Consider the following 7,708-nt stretch of genomic DNA (forward strand, 5'->3'; position numbering starts at 1 on the left):
CTGCGTTCTAGAGTAAATTTAAAGAGAGAAAATGTTTCTCCCAGTTTCACGCAAATGTTCTGTCCTCTCTCCCATAGTACCCTCCTGTCTGTGGAGAGCTATCAAATCGGACGTAGAGCCGAACGGAGAAATAGTCCACAATTACTGTAGCTAGACAATTTTCAGGAAAATTACCAAATTTCTAAAAGACTTGAACAGAACAAAGAATTTGACCTGATGACATTTATAGAAACTCCACACGCCAACAGCAGAAGACACATTCTCTTCAAGTGCGAAAGAAAGATTTGCCAAGATAGCCCGGGTAAGACAAACCAAAAAAACCACCTCCACAAATTGAAAGGAAATGAAAGCACACAAAAGACGTTCTCCTATCATGACAGAATTAGAGGAGAAATTGGCAACTGAAAAATTTTTGAGAAATCCCCAAATATTTGGGAATTAAACAACTCACTTCTAAATAACCCATAAGGGAGTAGAACTGCTGAATGATTGCAGTGAGTTTTCTAAAAAATGGAACAGGGTTATCAATCCTTTACCTGGGTGGCACAAAAGAGTATGAAACCAGAAGAGTTAAGAGTCATCCCAGCTTCCCACCTTTTCCTCACCAGTTCCATCACCCAATCAATAAATAAGTCCAGATGATGTTATTCCTAATCACTTCTCAACGCCATCACATCCTTTCCATCCCTTGCTTTGCCTTTCTCCCAAACCACAACACGTGTCCCAGATGTTACTCTGATCACCATCATCCACACCGCCACCCAAGTGACCTAAAGGGTCTAACCATGCCATTTCCTGAGTGTCAGGGGTAAATGAGTTGACACTGGTAAAGCTCTTAAACAGCCACTGGCATGTGGTAAGCACTGTATCATCACCATTATTAGTGTTAACCGAGTCCTTGATGGTTGCCATCATCTGTGGGGAAGAGATTCAAGCCCCTCAACTTGGCAAACAAATCCCCCTCCCACTTGGCTCTGTCATTCTCTGCCTTTATTGCCCACCACTTCCTTTCTTTCTTCCATTCTCTGCCTTTATTGCCCACCACTTCCTTTCTTCATCTATACGCTCCAACTTTTCCTCTTCCCCTCTCCTTTACCCCAGGCCACCTCTTCCTGGAAGCCTTCTCTGACCTCCTCAGGCAGCAGCAGTTGCCCCACTCTGAGCTCTCAATGTTGCCCAAGCATATTTCTTACAGAGCACTTGCCAGATCTGTGTCTGTCTTCCCAACAGACTTAACCAAGCTTAATTCTCTCTTTTCTGAACATAAATATATTTAATAAGAAAAACATGAATGTAAGTCTGTTTTATGAGTCATCAACATTTTAAAATGAAAACTGTCAGGGCACCTGACTGGCTCAGTCAACTGAGTGTCTCTGCCTTCGGCCCAGGTCATGATCCTGAACTCCTGGGATGGAGTCCCTTTGGGCTGCCTGCTCAGTGGGGAGTCTGTTTCTTCCTGCCCACCTCATACTCTCTCTTGCTTCCCCCCCCCCAAGTAAATAAATAAAATCTTTAAAATAAATTAATAGGAGGGCTGGGTGGCTCAGTCATTAAGCGTCTGCCTTAGGCTCAAGTCATGATCCCAGAATCCTGGGATCAGGTCCCGAATCTGGCTCCCTGCTGGGCGTGAAGTCCGCTTCTCCCTCTCACACTGCCCCTGGTGGTGCTCCCACTCTTGCTGTCAAATAAATAAATTAAAATCTTAAAAATAAATAAATAAATAACTAGGAAACAAAACTGTCACAACCATCTGGGCACCTGGTTCAGTCGGAGGGAGTATGCGACTCTTGATCTCAGGGTTCTGAGTTCAAGTCCCCCACATTGGATGTAGAGGTTACTTAAAAATACAGTTTGGGGTGCCTGGGTGGCTCAGCCCTTAAGCATCTGCCTTCAGCTCTGGTCATGATCCCAGGATCCTGGGATCAAGCCCCACATCAGGCTCCCTGCTCAGCGGGAAGCCTACTTCTCCCTTTCCCTCTCCCACTCCCCCTGCTTGTGCTCCCTCTCACGCTGTGTCTCTCTCTGTCAAACAAATAAATAAAATCTAAAAAAAAAAATACAGTTTAAATTAATTAATTAATTTACTAATTAACTGTCACAACCACCTACCAATTTACATACTCTGCACAAAGTAGATGTTTAGTGATATGACATAAGAAATTGCAATGAATCTATTCACATCATATGCTAGCTTTAAAATCATTTGTGGATCCCAATTACCATAGGGTAAAATCCAAACGTCTTAGTTTAGCATTCAAAGGCCTTCAACCTGACTCAAATCAGCTGTACACATGTCTATTACAATGTGTGTCAACCTGAATTATGTAGCTCAATTAACAGATTATGTGTTTGTCTCCCTGGCAAGGTTGGAAGCTCCTGGGCCACAGGAAGCAGATCTTACTCATTTCCTATCCCAGGCCTCACCCACTTCCCCATTCCCTAACCCATCACCCAGCACATAGTAGGAGTTCCAATTGTTTTGAATAAAATTATCTCCATTTTGTTTCTCTGTCAGCTGGAATTTTTTCATTGTGGTATTATATACATAAAATCAAACTTACCTTTTTAACCATTTTTAAGTAGACAGTTCAGAGGCATTAAGTACATTCAGTTTGCTGTGTGACCTATGTTACTGGATTTTGGATAGAGTGTCTTAGCAGACCTCATTGTAAAATTCACTGTGATGAAGAAAAGGGGAATAAAGCAGAAGGTGTGACAAAATACACAGGACAATAAAGCAGATGATTTTGTTCAGATTATTGCCATAGGGAGAATGCTCATTAGTGAGGAACGTATCAAAGAGAAGGAAGTAGGGGGGCACCAGGGTGGCTCAGTGGGTTAAGCATCTGCCTTCGGCTCAAGTCATGATCTCAGGGTCCTGGGATCGAGCCTCACATGGGACTTCCCGCTTAGCAGGGAGCCTGCTTCTCTCTCTCTCTCTGCCCCTCCCCCATGTTCTCTCTCTCTTTCTCAAATAAGTAAATAAAATCTTAAATTTAAAAAAGAGAAGAAAAAAGAAAAGGAAGGGGGCCAGGTGTTAATTACATAGACAGGTAAACAAGGGAGTCATCATGAAGAAGGATGGAGATGGTTTTATCTGAGTCACTGAGGAAGGGCAAAAGTGGGTCTTATCTCAGAATATTCTACAGCAGGATAGTCCTTTGAAGTTAGCCATTTCTCTGAACTCAAAATGGGGTGAGAGAGGACACAAAATGGTGGTGAGGGGATTCCTTGATTGTAGCTGCTTTCCAGAAGTATAGGGTTCATATAAAGTTCGACACAGTTAGGTCTTGAGGGCGTTCAAGGAAAGAGAAAAAGGAGCCATGTCCTCCTCCCACACCACCCTACACACACGTAGAAGCATCTTCTGATAGTTGGGTCAGGTCTTGACCCACCATCTTTCAGCTGCTTAATATTCTCTTTTTCTCCAGAGAATCATCTCCCATGATCTATGGCTATACACCCCCAGGGTGGGAGGATGGATAGACAATGTGAGTTGTGCATTCCAGCAGTTCCGAATGATTCCTCTGGTTCTTATCTTCAAAGCCAAGCAGGTGTCTCCACCTAGGAGTACCTTGAAGCCTGATGCCTCTACCCCACCCCATGCCAGAGGCTCCAGGTCAGCCTCTTGGCCCCATCCTTTCCTCTCTCTCCTGCCCTTCTCTACTAAACCTTGCCATTCCATTTAAAACCACCCCAAACCAGGGCCTAACATCAGCCCTGCTAAAGCCAGGTAGACCATTTGTCCCTCCTCAGAGGTCTGGGTTAGGACTTGGGATTAGTCCATCACCAGCCTTAGAGTGGCAGTTAAACCAGCCCCACCCCAGCCACTGCCCCATTCCTTCCCAACACACTCCCCACCCCGCGACTCCCCTGCACCCCTAGTTCTCCAAGCAGACCCTAGAGCACAGAAGGGGACGGGAGCTTTAACACTAACTAGCCAACTACTTTCCAGCGGCAACTTACAGATTCTGGCCTCCCAACGAGCCGCAGTTGAATAGTCTGGAGAGCTTGGGGCCCACAGACACCTGGCTCCCATGCGCAAACACCTGATTCATAAGTCTGGGGTAGGGCCCAGGGATTTGGTTTTGAAAATCTCTCCCCAGAGAATGGGATATGCAGCCAACTTCCAGAACCACATGCTTTCATATCCAGCATCTTATTTTGACCTCACACGGACCCAGTATGGTGAGCAGGGGAGGCATTACCACAGTTGAACATTAGGACATCTGTATTCAGTTCATAGAGTAAATTTCAAACAGGGTATAGCACCTGAATTTAGAGGTAAGATTTTGAGATTTGTTTTAAAATATTCTGGAGGAGGAGTGTCTGGCTGACTCAGCTGGTAGAACCTATGACTCTTGACTTCTGTGATGTGAGTATGACCCCCATGTTGGCCTTAGAGATTCCTTAAAAAAAGAGGGGGGGAATGCTAAGGAGGAAAATCATGTGTGTTAGGGAGAGAGTAGGATAAATGGAAAAAAAAAAAAAAGAAAGGCAGCAAGACCTTGATAAAATGATGAAGCTGGATTATGGGGATATGGGGATTCCCTCTAGGTTTATGTGTTTGAGAGTTGCCATAATAAAAAACTTTTTTAAAATCTCCCTTGGAGATGGTTACGAAATGTGCCGGGTATGCATTTGTGGTGTTTTCTAAATTTCCTCCAGGGAACGAAAACTGTAATTAACTGTAATCTGTAAAGTTCATTGTGACCCATCCAATATAAAGTCATAACTAAAAAGAGAGGAGTCTGCAGTCTAGAACAAGAACAGTCAACGGATGAAAATACGTCCGAGTTGGGGCGCCTGGGTGGCTCAGTTGGTTAAGTGTCTGTCTCTGGCTCAGGTCATGATCTCAGGGTCTTGGGATTGAGCCCCACATCTGGTTCCATGCTCAGGGGGAGTCTGCTTCTCCTTCTCCCTCTGCCCCTCCCCCCATGCTCTCTCTCTTAAATAAATAAATAAAATTTAAAAAATAGAAAGAAAATATGTTCGAGTGTATCAATTCTGTCCAGAGAGACAATATGACTTTCTTTCTTTCTTTCTTTCTTTCTTTCTTTCTTTCTTTCTTTCTTTCTTTCTTTTTGTAAGATTTTATTTATTTGACAGAGTGAGACACAGCAAGAGAGAGAACACAAGCAGGGGGATTAGGAGAGGGAGAAGCAGGCTTCCCGCTGAGCAGGGAGCCTGATCTGGGAATCAATCCCAGGACTCTGGGATCATGACCTGAGCCAAAGGCAGACGCTTAAGGACTGAGCCACCCAGGCACCCAAGACAGTATTTCTAAGTATCCTGTGTTGGTTATTCAAGTCAAGCCTACTCTCCTAACATATTCATTACGACTTCCCACTTAACATTCTAGCTCTCTTAGAACTTCTCAGTGCAGGGCCACCTGGGTGGCTCAGTGGGTTAAGCCTCTGCCTTTGACTCAGGTCATGATCTCCAGGTCCTAGGATCCAGGCCCACATTGGCCTCTCTCCTCAACAGGGAGCCTGCTTCCCCCTCTCTCTGCCTGCCTCTCTGCCTACTTGTGATCTCTGTCTGTCAAATAAATAAATAAAATCTTAAAAAAAAATAAAATAAATGGCATCTTTAAAAAATTTCTCAGTGTATTAATATTTAATTTCTGAGTATATTGAGGTATTAGTATTCTATCATATTGCTAGTATGAGTGTATTTGTATGTTAATTAAGAAATTAGTATTTGGAAAAAAATTTAAAAAAAGAAATTAGTATTTGGCTTTATCACTTCATTACTGTGTGACTTATGCTTCCCAATGTGTTTATCCATCAGTGAATTGATAAAAATCTGTACCCTGAGGACCAGCTCTCAGATCCGTGGTGGCTCTGTGAAGGGGCCAAGAAATTAGGGCCTGCCTCTAAGCCTCCAGAGGCCTGCTTATCATAGGGAAATTGGGACAGACATAAGGTTCACTAAGAATTGCAGGATGAAGTTGGGAAGGAGGGAGGAGCACTCCGGCATTCGGAGTTGGAATGAGAACCTGGGCTCTTTTGAGATCCACCTCTACCTTATGACCTGGGGCAAATTAAGTAACTTCTCTGAGCCTCAAATTCTCCATCTGTAGGGTAATGAAACCTACCACACTGGCTTATTGACAGCATTAAACAAAAGAATGCATAAAGATGCTTGGGCACGTTGTAGACTCAAGAGTTCTGTAAGTACCCAAATTACCATTGTTTGTAAAGCTTTGTTATGGTTTGTCTTCTTGTGTTCTGAAATGTATTCTGGGAAAGTGGATTTGGTCCCTTTAGGACAAAGTACATGTGTTGGAAGTTGGTTTATAAATGAAATAGAAACCACTGACTGATTTGAGAATATTGCTCGGGGACCTGGGGTGCAGAGTAGAAGTGTAGAATGTGCAAATCCTATCACTGGGGTTTATAATTAGAAATAGGATAAGCCCTATCTTGGAAGGTCAAACAACTTAAAAAAAAGGCTTCATGGGTATCATATTCCTCATTCACCTCCTGCTTATGGAGGATGAATAGATGGAGGAGCCCTGAGCTCTCCAGATGCTGGATGGGGGAAGAAGTGCATGGGGACAGCTGAGCTACAGCCATGATAGAAGCCAAGGGAGAGGGTGAATGAAGCTGGAGATTTCCATGCTGTGCAGCAGGGTCTAAGAAATGTCAGGCTCTTCTGTTTGAGCAGAGACCATGGGGATGAGGGAAGTCATCCCGTAGCTTTGGCAGTTAACCTGGCCTGAAGTCCTGAGCCAACCTGATCATGGCCACTTCCAGAAGTCTGACTTAAGGTTATTGGCTCTGGTGGGGAAGCCAAGAAGTCGAGATTAGACTAAATGCTGATGAATAAAAACTGAAGATTAATGCATAAGGAGCCCAATTGTAAAAATATGATTGTTTTTCTTTTTTTTTTCAAGATTTTATTTTTTTATTTGACAGACAGAGATCACAAGTAGGCAGAGAGGCAGGTGTGGGGTGGGGTGGGGTGGGGGCGGGGAAGCCTGATGGGGGCCTCGATCCCAGGACCCTGAGATCATGACCTGAGCATAAACGCAGAAGCTTTAACCCAATGAGCCACCCAAGTGCCCCTGATTGTTTTCTTTAAATCATATTTCACTTGATATTTCTTTAAACAACTAGACTCAGGGTGGCTCAGTCAGTTAAGTGGCTGCCTTCGACTCAGGTCATGATTCTGGAGTCCCGGGAATGAGTCCCATAACAGGGCTCCCTGCTCAGCAGGGAATCTGCTTTTCACTCTGACCCTCCCCCCTCTCATGCGCTCTCTCTCATTCTCTCTCAAAAAAATAAATAAAATCTTTAAAAAAAAAAGAAAAGAAAAAAACTGGAGGGAGAAAAGTGTAGAAGCAAGGAGACCAAGCATATTGGTAACCCAAGTAATAAAGGAAGGTGCCTGGGGCCTGGGTGGTGGTAGTAGAAGTAGGGAGAGGCAGCTGGAATTTACATATATTTTCAAGGTGCAACTAACAGGATTTGCTGATGGATCTGACAGAGGTATATGAGAAACAGAGGAATAAAGGAGGACTCCAAGATTTTCTGGCCACAGCAACTGGAAAGATGGAGTTGCCATATACTGATAGAAGTGAAACTGTGGGAGATATATGTTTTGGAGGAAAGATCAATATTTTAGTTTTAGTGATACCAGGTTTATGTGTCTATTGGACATCTAAGCAGAGAACAGACCCTATTACCCCTACCAGCATCCC

This window comes from Martes martes (assembly GCF_963455335.1).
Source record: "Martes martes genome assembly, chromosome: 9".
In the NCBI taxonomy this organism is placed as follows: domain Eukaryota; kingdom Metazoa; phylum Chordata; class Mammalia; order Carnivora; family Mustelidae; genus Martes; species Martes martes.